General features: G+C 37.6%; 1 pseudogene; it reads right to left on the reverse strand.

Annotated features, from left to right (window-relative positions):
* Positions 1-11917: 11917 nt before the first annotated feature.
* LOC130023027 (uncharacterized) lies at positions 11918-12014 on the reverse strand (annotated as a pseudogene).
* Between the last annotated feature and the right edge of the window lie 1018 nt (positions 12015-13032).

Here is a 13032-nt window from a genome sequence, read left to right on the forward strand (position 1 = left end):
AGTTGCCAGGTCATTCATCATGTTGATTTCTCGACCTAGGTATATATAACTGTTGCATTCGGAGATGGTGGTTCCGTTGAGAGCGAATGGAGCGTCAGGAACAAGGCTGTTTCTCATAAACATTGTCTTCGCAAGATTCAGCTGTAGTCCGACCTTTCCACATTCACGGTCAAAGTCGTTCAGCATTTGTGCCGCTTGGTTGATGTTTGGTGTTATTAGAACGATGTCATCAGCAAAGCGGAGGTGGTGTAGTTGCCCACCATCTATCTTCACTCCCATGTTTTCCCATTCCAGCCGTCGCATGATGTTCTCAAGGGTGGCACTGAAGAGTTTTGGTGAAATGGTATCACCCTGCCGAACCCCTCTCTTGATATGGATGATTACTTCTTTGTAGAATGGTGAGATCTTGGTAGTGAATCCGCAATAGAGCTCACGAAGGATCCTGATGTATTGAGTTTGTACGCCCTGATTGGCTAGGGCTTCTATGACCGCTTCCGTCTCAACAGAATTAAAGGCCTTCTTTAAATCAATGAACGTTAGACAGAGTGGCATCTTGAATTCCCGAGATACCTCAATGAGCTTGGTTACTGTGTGGATATGGTCGATGGTACTGAATCCTTTTCGGAATCCAGCTTGTTCACATGGTTGTCCTTCATCTAGTGTTCTGCTAATCCTATTCAGGATGACTCGAGTGAATAGTTTGTAGATGACAGACAATAGGCAGATTGGGCGATAGTTGCCAATGTCGTGGATGTCTCCTTTCTTGTATAGTAGTACAGTCTTGCTGGTTTTCCATTGGGATGGAACCTTGCATTCAGACAGGTAGCGTGTGAAGAGTCGAGCCAATGTATTGATGAGTACTGATGGTAAGTTCTTCAGGTGTTCAGGTCTGATCTTGTCTGGGCCAGGTGCTCTTTGTTTCTTTACCGACGAGATGGCATGTTGGATTTCGGAAGGGAGAACATTGGGAACGACATATCCATCATGTGGTATGTGGTATGTGGGCAAGTGGATGTGGCTATTAAAGAGATCTGAGTAGAAGTCATGAATAATCTTCTCCATTGCCCTTCTGGAAGATGTGATAGATCCATCATGATGTCGGAGGGCAGTCATCTTGGTTTTGTAGTTGGTGAAGGACAGGCGGGCATTACGAATGTTTTTTCCAGCTTCTGCTGCATCTAACAGTACTGCTGTTCTACTGTTTTTGAGGTCATCCTTGATGGCTTCTCTGCACTGTTTTGCCAGTTCGGACGTTTGCTTGTGGTTGCCTGAGGCACGTGCCAAGCCACGTTGGCAAATAAGTTCAAGAGTGTTCGAAGAAAGACGTTTTTTTGTGGTTATCTCTCTCTTGGCATTCCTTGCACAATCATGGAGGTGCTGAATCATTCGATCATATTCCTCATCAATGTTGTCAATGATGGCATCTTCCCATGTTGCCGCAACAGAGCCAAAGATTTACTAAATTTACCATTTAATAAATATGTTATTTTCACATCACTTAGCTGTGGAGTGGAATAGTGAGAAAAAGAATGCCACCGGAAAAGCAAACTGGGAGACCACCTTCAATAAAAGCCAGGTGGAAGGTGTTCACATGGATCCCAAGTGCAAATATATGTCAACAGGATCACATATTTAACTAACTCTGCTTGGTACCAGTAACTACTTTGTTGAATATGGGGGGAAATGAACGCAGTTTCTGATTGACCTGAGACTAACCAGTTAATAGATTTTCCCAAGAAAGGGTAGTTGACTGGCTGCGAACAGAAAAATGTGAAAAGTGTTTTGCTACCTTTAATGTATGGCTGGAGGGAATTGATCCCAGTAATCTCTTAAAACTAACAAGCTTCAACTCTCTTGAAGGAATGTTGTATTCACTGAGGAAAACATGTTGGGAGAAAAGTCTGAACTGATGGGAAAAGAGAAAATAAATCTGAAAGGAGGGCTTGAAATTTGGGTTCCTCTGAAAACAAAGCTTGAAACAACAAGATCTGGGGGTAACATGATATACTGGGATCTGAGCAGGAAAAGAGTGATATCAGGGATGTGAACAAGGGAAATCCAAGTTAAGGAAGACTTAGCTAGCTGACTACCCCATGGTCAACATGGTTCCAAGACTACGAGAAATTACAAGAAATTTACTTTAATTTTCTTTCTTTTATATGGTCAATTACAACATGAATTCTGTGCCTTCTTCAAGCAGAATTTTTCTTTCTCAATATTCTGTTCATTTGTGTAAGCATCTTAAACAACTTCTGGATAACAGAATTATTTGATGAGACTTATTTTTTACTTCAATGGTTAGTTGAGATTACTGAAAACTGGGCCTAAAGAGAAGTTTGTCCTGATTGGTACAAGTAGAGAATGGAGGTCTAGGAATGGAATTAGAGATTGTAGGGTATCACATTCAGTTCCTAATAAAACAAGTAAAGGACAGTGTCCCAAATAGATTATTGAAAATGATATTCATCTCTATTTAACATGTAAATTCAGCATTTTCTATATTTAATTAAAAATGAAAGAATGTTCCTATATTTGGTCTTTTAAAGACATTCCAGGTTGGTTAAGGAAACAAACACTGCCTATGAAATCATAACAACTTAATCATAAAAACCTGATTACGACTTAAATTTACAAGAATGTCAGTGCTAAGAATTATTTCCCTGGATCTCACTAGTGTACATGATAGTCATATGAATACACCTGTGTGGATATATCGCTGGTATCTAATTTAGAGAATAGATACATAGAGATTAGATCACATAGCTGAGTGTGATCTCAACTTTTCTACACACTCCCATGCCCCACACACCCAAAGACTTGTACTAATCCTTATGGATCCATTACTTTTCCTCCTCCCCTCTCCCAGAGTCTATTAAAATTTCTTTTCAAATACTAATGTAATGCGCTTTAGAAAATATTGAGTTAAACTTAATTGTTGTCATTTAGCTTTTAGATAGAGAACCAAGAAAGTCTTATTAAAAGTGTACTTTGGTATTCTTTGAAAATGGTAATAAGTACATTATCATTGAGTCCCTGAATATACATTATATAAAGTATTTTGTGAGGAATTCCCTATACAAATCAGTACTCGAAGAAATAAATGACTTCTCTGAATGAGAATGAACTGGGACATTTCAAAGTATCAATCAGTGAATCAAAGATGAATCATAGCATTCTATAGAAAAAATGATCTTGATGTAATCTAGTCAACACCATTACATTTTTTCTTATACCAGCTGATAGTGCTTTTAATTTTTTAATTTTTATTTATTTATTTTTATTAGTGAAACACCATGAGGTGCAGTTGTAGACTTACATACCTTTGTGCTTGGGTTTCAGTTATACAAGAATCAAGTACCCATATCTCCACCAGTGCCCATTCTCCACCACCAGGGAACCCAGTGACCCTCCCACCCCCCATCTCCCCCACTCCGTCCCACCTCAGGGCATTCCCTTTTGCTTTTTCTTTGTTTTAGGGTGTTGTGGTTTGCAATGGAGGTCAATACTATTACATTTTCAAAGAAGAACATAGGCCCCTATATGTTCAAGACACTACTACTGTCAAGCGGTTCTTCCCAGCATGTACCCTGCTCCAAGCCAGCCCTTTGGAAATATGCTGGGAAGGACAACTGGATGTTCCTTTCCTCACACTGACCTGCAAGACTCTTGCTGATTCTCAGCCACATCAACTATTTCATTTGTTGCCTGATATCACCTTCTGTCCTTTATTTCTTTTAAAATATTTGATTTGTTTCTGGAATATAAAGAAAAAAATTAAATGGACGAATAAAACAAAAGCAAAATTAAACCTTTACACTCTGACATCAAAATCGTCCTTATCGGAGGGGATTTAAATGACTGAAATGGGTAGGGGAATGTTGTTAGTTGGTTGTGGACAGTAGCTGGATATTTGACAGTGCATGGAGAATGAGTACAGAGTTGCTGAGATGAGGAACTCTGTACTTGAAGTGAATACAGTTTGTAAACTAGTCATCACAATTATATGTCCATATGAAATTTATCTACATATGCTTTGTGCCTTCCTTGCATGTATGTGTTATGCATTCCTTTATCATGGACTCAGAAATGTATCTGAGGGCACTCGGAAATTAGTTGAGCCCCAAGTATGGGGAGAGAAGTAGTAAATAATTGGAGGAGGAAGAAATATGAGTTGGAGCTTAAGAGCCGTGTAAGAGGAATATATAGATATGTATGTGTGTGTAAATACATATATATATGTATAAATATATATAAGGGCTGGAGCCATAGCACAGTGGGTAAGACATTTGCCTTGCATGCGGCCAACCTGGGTTCGATTGCTCTGCTCCTCACAGAGAGCCCGGCAAGCTACTGAGAGTAACCCTCCCTCATGGCAAAGCCTGGCAAGCTACCTGTGAATTATTCGACATGCCAAGAACAGTAACAACAAATCTCACCATAGGGACGTTTCTGGTGCCCGCTCGAGCAAATCAGTGAACAATGGGAGGACAGTGCTACGGTGCTATGGTTAATTCAAACGTTGTTTATGCAAAATTTGAAAGAATCAAATAAATATTCTATAAAACTGATTACACCTATTAAATTAATACAACTTTAAATAGTGTTTAGAAATGAAGTTGAAGAATTTTAAGGCTATAGAAAGATATTGACAATATATCAAGAAACACATGGATTTTTGAGGAGCAAGAACACGTAGCTGTTGTCCTTTCTTAAGGTTATTTTTTTTTGTCTTTAATAGAATACGCTTTCCCTGAGTTTTGTTAATAGCTTCCGTTTTTTAGAAAGCATCATAATAAATTATATTTTTTAAAAAAGTAAAAAAAGTTGTGTTTGTGAGTGGATTCTGTAGGTTTGGAACCTGGGAAGTATTTTCCTATGTAAGTTACATTAAACATGAGAATTATAACAGAAATACCATCTGCAGTACTATTCATAATAGCCAGAAGAAACTATGGTATACCTACACAATTGAATACTACACAGTTGGCAGGAAACTGACATCATGAAATTTGCTTATAAATGGATGTACAGGGAAGAATATCATGCTCAATGAAATCAGTCAGACGGAAAGGGGTATACTGATTGGACTACCCCAATTTTTGGATATAAAAAACCAGAATATGAGACTAATACCCAAGGATAGCAGAAACACAGGCCAGGAGAATTGGTCAATGGTTGGACGCTTGCCACAAGTGCTGAAGGCGAGCATTTGGAATAAAGAAGGGACCGCTATGACAATGAGAGTTGGAAGTGATTACTCTGGGTGAGAACTGAGTCCTGAAAGTAGGTAAAGGAATAAAGGTGAGATTCTCTCACTCTCTGTATTACAATCCATAATGCCCAAAGGATGAGAGGTAGAGAGAGAGAGAGAGAGAGAGAGAGAGAGAGAGAGAGAGAGAGAGAGAGGTGCCTGCAATAGTGTAGAGTAAGCAGGCTGTCAGGTGGGGTTTGGGGTTGGGAGAGGGAGTGGTGGGAGAGAAACTGGGGACATTAGCAATGGAACTGTATACTAGTGGAGGTTAGGTGTTAAAATATCCTATGATTGAAACTGAATCATGAAAAGGTTTGTAATATGTGTCTCCTGCAGATTCAATACAAAAATATGATATTTAGTTTCTACCACCATGACTAACCTATGAATTTGCTTGTCTTAGCAAATTTTGGCAGGGAGATCATAGTTGGTAGAAAGAGGGAGAAAGAAAGGGAGATTTGACAGTTGGGAAGAGAAGCCTGAATATCATGGAAGAGATGAAAGCTGATCATAGAAGATTTGGAACCATCAGAGTTTAGTGAGTTAAATGGTGAGAACATTGCAGTTTAGATACTTAAATAGTGAGATTGGTTTCAGTCATCAGCACTGTATATATAGAAAGAGTTCAAAGACCTCACAAATATTCAGGCTATAATATCTAACAAGGGAAGCGTTTTTTTCCTGAAGCAATATGTAAGGATAATATATTCCCAGGAAAATGATAAAAAGTTGGTTCTCTTTTTCACAGATTAATACATTAGAGATGAAAACTTTTATACAAAGGAATCTATCATGTTGTCCTGTGCTCTGTTTTCTTGTCTTCATTCCATTCTCCACCATGACCCTACCTAATCAGGGCTCACCACGTTTCTCAGCAGTATCACCACATAGCCTAAGAGCATGTGTTAACTGCCGGTAGCTCACACTCTCATGTTTGCCCCCCATCCAAGCCAGAGCCATCCTTCTGAAACCATGGATATTTGCTGAAGTCCCGTTCTTTCTTGAAGTGGCAGTCATGGTTTATCTCTTCATAATCATTGTGTTTACAAATTTAGATGAATGTCACTATACTAGTGACAGGGATTTTCCAAACTATGGTAAGCATAAACATTTCCCTTTCCCCCACGAATTTTGGGCTAGTTATTTTCTATCCACTGCTAATAATTGGTGATAATGAGGAAACAGAACTGAAGTAAAAACAGGGACATTTGTCAATTTGGTGCCATGACTAATCAGTCTTAGTATAAGTATATATTTCTAGAAAAAAAAAAGCAGAAGAAAAGGAGTTGGTTTCTAGCAAAGAATCCCAAACCTCTGCCAAGAAATCCTTTGAAAATAAAAATTCTGACTATGTACTGAACAGGATTGGCACTCAATGCCTCTTTTGCAGACCACAACACCCGAAAGGAGAGAGAGAAAAAAAGGGAATGCCCTGCCACAGAGGCAGGGTTGGATGGGGGGTATTGGTGTGGGAGGGATACTGGAATCCATGGTGGTGAAAAATGGGCACTGGCGGAGGAATGGGCCTTTGATCATTGTATAATCGAAACCCAAGCACAAAAATTTGTAAATGTACAACTGTACATCATGGTGTTTCACTAATAAAAATTAAAAAAAAATAAAGTAAAATTTTTTTTTGTCTGTGAGAGATCAGCAGATGGGAACCTGAGTGAAGGCAAAAGATTAAATTGGTTCACTTTTATTTTTCCTTGAGTATATTAATTTGATTTTGGAGTCAATTTATATGAGAGTTCATCAAGACACAGAAATTTTTAGCGCTTCTCTTGTTTAAAAGTATAGTGATAGACCATATCTCTATCTCACATTATTTTTATTTCTGATAGTTTGACACAAAAGATACGCCAAAATCATAGATAAATGTAAATTATTTAAATACTTTTTGATTATGTAAAATTACCTTATAGAATTACATTATAGAATTTCATAAATTTTAGGATTATGCAGAATCAACGTGCATGTATCATATTACACTCACTACTGAAAGGCCTACTCTGTCATTCACCATTGTTCAGTTTTTCCACTTTGATTATACTTTTCGATCTGGTAACTAAATAGTCTCATAGTTCTAAAGTTTGTTTTTATTGCTTTGAAAAGATCAAAATTATGCAATTTTCAACATTGGATGAAATTAGAGGATATCATGCATGTAAAGTAAGCCTTAAGGAAATGAACAGATACAGAGAGATTTTTCTCATATGTGGGATGTAAAGAAACACAGCAAGGTAGAAACAAAGGTTCAAGAGCAATGTAAGGGGAGAACTGATCCACACAATTGAGTCAGGGGATTGAGAGTGAGGGATTCTGGGGGATTGGGGGAGAGGGAGGGTTTATTCTTTGAGAGAATGAGGAGTGTCATGTTGGAATTATGTGTATTAGAAACCATTACTAATTGAATTATAAATCATAGAATATAAATAATGTTTTAGACGTTTGTCTGTCTCATTTTATTCTTTTAAGTTGTTTTCTCTATATTCCACGTATGCCTGAATTTGTAGGATGCCTTTCTTTCTCTGCCTGGTTTTTGTCATTAAACATAATTTCCACATGTTATACATTTTATATACAAATAATAAGAAGATTTCACTTCATACAACTGAGTAGTATTCCATTGCTTTTCCACCTTTCATTTTCAAAATTTGTGGTTTAAAAGATACAAATATTGGTTTTAACAATGCTCTGGTGTTTTAAAATTTTTAGTTTAGTGAAGCTAAATAGATTTTACTGAAAAACACTCAGAAACTTGTGAAACAGGTGTGGGGTGGAATGAAATATTTGTTCAAGCGAGAACTGTCATTTAACAAAGCAAGGAAAGAGAGACATAGAGAAAGAGAGCACGGTATTTCTTCTAATGAGAACAAAAGCTTGAGGACCAAGCCTACTCTGGTAGTTTAGGAATAAGAACTTGGAGTGGTATGAACTTAACTTGTGCACTTTAGGGGAGAACCTGAGTGAAACTATTAGAAGTACTTTCAGGAGCATGATAAACTGGAGTCTGCACTTGGAGTGAGGTGGGTAGAGAGTTCTTTGGGGAGATCCGAACTATGGAGAACAGTAATATTATAACATTGATGATATTATCTTACCTTGGGATTCCAAAAAAATCTGTAACAGTGGCGTCAGAAATGATAACATCCTTAGGTATTTGGATTTCCTGTGGAAACAACAGGAAAGCTGAGTTTATGCTCTGGATGCCTCCACCTGAAACAAGGTCAAGAAATCATGTATGAAAAATTACAAGTTACATGGATCAAGGATTCTGATCCCAGTGGAAGGCTAGCTTTCGGGTGGACAATTTCTACTGATAGCCTGATGTAGATTCTGATCCTGGAATATGTAACAGAAAGGAGGTAGTGACAGGTATCCTCAGAAGTGAAGCCTCTGAGACAGAATTCATTCATGACAACTTATGGGTTATCAAAGTTTGCTCATGGCTGCTACCATTATAACATGCCATTCAATGGTTCTGTGGTTTCAATTTATTGTATCAATGTAAAGATGAAGTTTCTAAACAGAAGGTAAAAATCTGAGGCCCTCAGGATGATGAATTACGGGGAGGGGGGAGCTGGAGTGATAGTACAGCAGGTAGGGCATTTGCCTTGCACACGGCATACCCAGGTTAGATTCCCAGCATCCTGTATGGTCCCCCCAAGCACCGTGAGGAGTAATTCCTTAGTGCAGAGCCAGGAGTAACCACTGTGCATCGCCACGTGTGACCCAAAAAAGCAAGAAAATGATGATCTGGGATTGATCCTTAGCATTGCAAACAGCATTATTTTTTAATTTTTATTTTCTTTCTTTCTTTCTTTCTTTCTTTCTTGCTTGCTTGCTTGCTTGCTTGCTTGCTTGCTTGCTTTTTTGTTTCCCTTAGCTTTAATGTCATGAAGGGATCTTCCCACATTTTTCTCCATATATCTTAAGAATTCAGGTATGATAGTGAGGTCTTTAATACATTTGATCTGACTTTGCGCCTGGCATTATAAAGAGGTCTGAGTTCATTTTTTTTTTAATGTTGCTGTCCAGTTTTCCCAGCACCAGTTGCTGTAGAGACTTCCTAGCTCAACTTCATATTTCTTGAGCATTTATGAAAGATTAGGTAATAATAATCTGAGGGCCAGCTTCAAGATATTAGACTATATTCCATTGATCTGAGGCCTGTCTTTATCTGAATATCATGGTATTTCTATGACTACAACTTTGTAGTAGGGATTGAAGTTGGGGAAGGTGTTCCCTTCTTCTTTTTACCAAAGATTGCTTTAGCTCTTCATGGGAATTTATGGTTTTGTATGAGTTTCAAGAGTGTTTAATCAATTTATTTGAAAAATGTTATGTGTATCCTTATAGAAAGTGCATTAAATCTTTATAGAGCTTTGGTGTGTATTGTCATTTTGACAGTGTTAAACCTCTCAATCCATGAGCATGGGATGTGATTCCATTTCCTCATATACTCTCTTATTTGTGAAGTAGTGTTTTGTAGGTTTTTTTTTTTTTTTGGTATAGTTCCTTAACCTTTTTAGTTGATTCTATTATACTCTATTTTCTGAGGTATTATTGTGAATGGGATTGTTTTTCTCTATCTCTTTTTTCTCTTTCATTATTAATATATGGGAAAGCCATGTAGTACCAGATATTGATTTTGTAATATGCTACTTTACTAAACAAATCTATTGTTCCCAGGAGCTTTTTTGGAGATTCTTTGGGATTTTCTAAGTATAGTATCATGTTATCTCCAAATAGTAAAAGCTTGAGTTCTTCCTTTTTTATATGGATGCCCTTGATATCTTCTTTTTTTACCAAAATCATATGGCAAGTACTTCAAGTACTATGAAGACTAGGAGTATTGAGAGTGGGTAACTTGTTTTGTGCCTGATTGTATTCTGGAATTCTATTTCATTGATTTCTGCTCCAAGCCTTAGTTGTTCCCCGTTAAGAATAATACTTGCTGTGGGTTTGTGGTAATTTGCTTTGACTAGATTGAGGAAAGTACTTTCAACTCCCATTTTGTTGAGAGTTTTTCATCATGAATGGGTGCTGGATCTAATCAAATGCTTTATCTACGTCTATTGATATGATCATATGACTTTTATCTTTATTTTATTGAGATGGTGTATTCTGTTGATTGACTAGAGAATGTTAAGCCATCCTTGCATCCCCAAGCTAAACCTACTTGGTAATAGTGTGTGATCTTTTGTTGAGTTTCTAGATTCTCTTTGCTGGTATTTTCTTGAAAATTTTTGTATCTGTATTCACAAAGGGAAAAGGTCTGCAATTTTCTTTTTTTGTGGTGTCTCTGTCGATTTGAGTATTAGGGTGATCTTTGCCTCATAGAAACTATTTGGGAGTATTTATGTTTCTTCAATTTCCTGGAAAATCTTAAAAATGTTGGAAGCAGTTCCTCTTTAAAGGTTTGAAATAGTTCACTATTGAATCCATCTGGGCCCTGGATTCTGTTTGGGGGTATAATTTTGACCATCATTTCAATTTCCTTGGTAGTGATAGGTTCAAGTATTCCAAATCTTCTTGGTTCAGCCTTGGGAGGTAATTGGAATCCAATAATTTATCAAGTTTTTCAAGATTCTCTCATTTCCTGCCGCAAAGATTCTCAAAATAATCTCTGATGATCCTATGGATTTCTGTACTTTCTATTAGGATACCCCCCTTTGCATTTCTGATTCGATTTATTAGAATTCTTTCTCTTTGTTTCTTTGAGAGGCTTCTCATGGTTTATTGATCTTATTTATTTTCTCAAAGAACCAGTTTTTGTTCTTATTGGTCTTCTGGATTGTATTTTGGGATTCTAGCTCATTGATGTCTGGTACAAGTTTTATTATTTCCTTCCTCCAGCCTAGTTTGGACTACTTTTGTTGGTTATTTTGCAAAATCTTGAGCTCTAATTTATTCAGGTAGGCCCTTTCTTTCTTACTGATGAATTCTGGCAGAGCTATAATCTTTCCTCTTAACACTGCTTTTGCTGTGTCCCACAAGTTATGGTAGCTCGTGACCTCATTCTCATTTGTTTATGGAAACTTTTTATTTCCTCTTTGATTTCTTCCCTAAGCCAACGGTTGTTCATTACTTCCCTTAAAGAAAATATTTCCTTGCTGAGCTTCAGTCTGTTTGATCTATCGGGAAGTGACAAAGAAGTGTTGAAATCTACTACTAGTATTGTGTTGCTATCAATGTTTTTCTATAAGTTTATTAGAAGTTGTTTTAAAGTATTTTGCTGGTCTGTCATTAGGATCATATACATTGAGGAAGGTGAGTTCTTTCTGATGTACAGATCCCATGATCATGAAGAAATGACCTTCCCTGTCTCTGATAACCTTTAGCCTGAAGTCCATGTGGTCTGATACTAGTATGGCCACTCCAGCTTTGTGGAGGTGATATTTTCTTGAAAACTTGTTTCCCAGCCTTTTACCTTTAGCCCATGGGTGCTTTGATTGTTCAGACATGTTTCTTGCAGGAAGCAGAATGTTGGGTTCAGTTTTCTAATTCATCTTCCTATTCTGTGCCTCTGAATTGGCACATTTAGTCCATTGACATTGAGAGAGATTGTTGTTTTGGGGATTTGTGCTCTCTTTATGTAGAATTTTTGTACTTATGGGGATTGTCTTAGCTTAAAGTAGACCTGTTCATTCTTCTTGCAACAAAAATATGGAATGCTTTACAAGTTTGCATGTTATCTCTGTGCAAGGACCATGCTCATCATTGTATCATTTCAATTTTAGTATATGTGTTATCCAACCTAGTAGGAGTTAATTTTTCCATATTTTTCGCTTCTTATTACTTTGAGTGTTGTCCTTCCTCACTCCTATGGCAGACAATGATTCCTAATCAAGGAATGTATTTCAAAGCAGCAAGAATAAATAGATTTAGAACTTTAATGTCCCAGAAATAAAAATATGGTTTTTACTATATTATCATTTACCATACCCTAGGCATCAGTTTTACAAAATAATTCTTTTGGAAGATGGTATATGAGTTTGTTTAATGTTGTTCCCTGAATCCTTCATTAAGAACATTAAAATAGAGCCTTTTGCTGTTCTCACCTCAGTCCTGTGTACATCTCCAGGAAAAGGTGGATGGTGTTGTCTGCACTTTGACCACCTTGAATGTATGTAGGATTTTTCTCCTGAAGGATGAGGTGATGATCATATTGATGATTTCATTCCACCTTATTACAGGTTCAACTTGAACGGAAGGTGAGACTCATGAGGCTCCTATAAAGGACAGAACAAAGGGTCTCAGTGAAGTTTAATGGCCAACTCACATTAACAACATAGATGACTCAAAGTAACCTGTGTGCATCTTTGTGTATAGTGAGTTTCATATCTACTGATAGTGATTCTCAGTCATGACACATGGGCAAAACAGACCTGTAATTAAAAATCTAGTTCTCTGAGCAGAGTGGGGTCTCTGAGGTGATTGAACAAGTGTGTAGTAATTTATTACTAAGCACATAAGTATTTTGAATGATGTGTACTTTTCGATCTAAAATTAATTCCAAATATGTCTAAAACGACAGTGTCCTGACCTCGCACATGGCTTTCCTCACCGAGGCCCCTTGGAGGTGCCGGGGTGAATTTCCCTCACCGACCTGATTAGAGCCCCCGCAGCTGAAGACCTCTGCAACCAGCCATAGGTACGCTTAAGACCACCCTTCCCAAGCTTGAAGGAGCCTCATGCATGAAGGAACTGAAAGAGGAACCCAGATGTGCGGGACCGGGGGATGAGAACTCCATGGCTGCTCAGATCAAGACTGT

The sequence above is a fragment of the Sorex fumeus genome, unplaced genomic scaffold (genome assembly GCF_029834395.1).
Source record: "Sorex fumeus unplaced genomic scaffold, SorFum_2.1 ptg000021l, whole genome shotgun sequence".
Taxonomy (NCBI): domain Eukaryota; kingdom Metazoa; phylum Chordata; class Mammalia; order Eulipotyphla; family Soricidae; genus Sorex; species Sorex fumeus.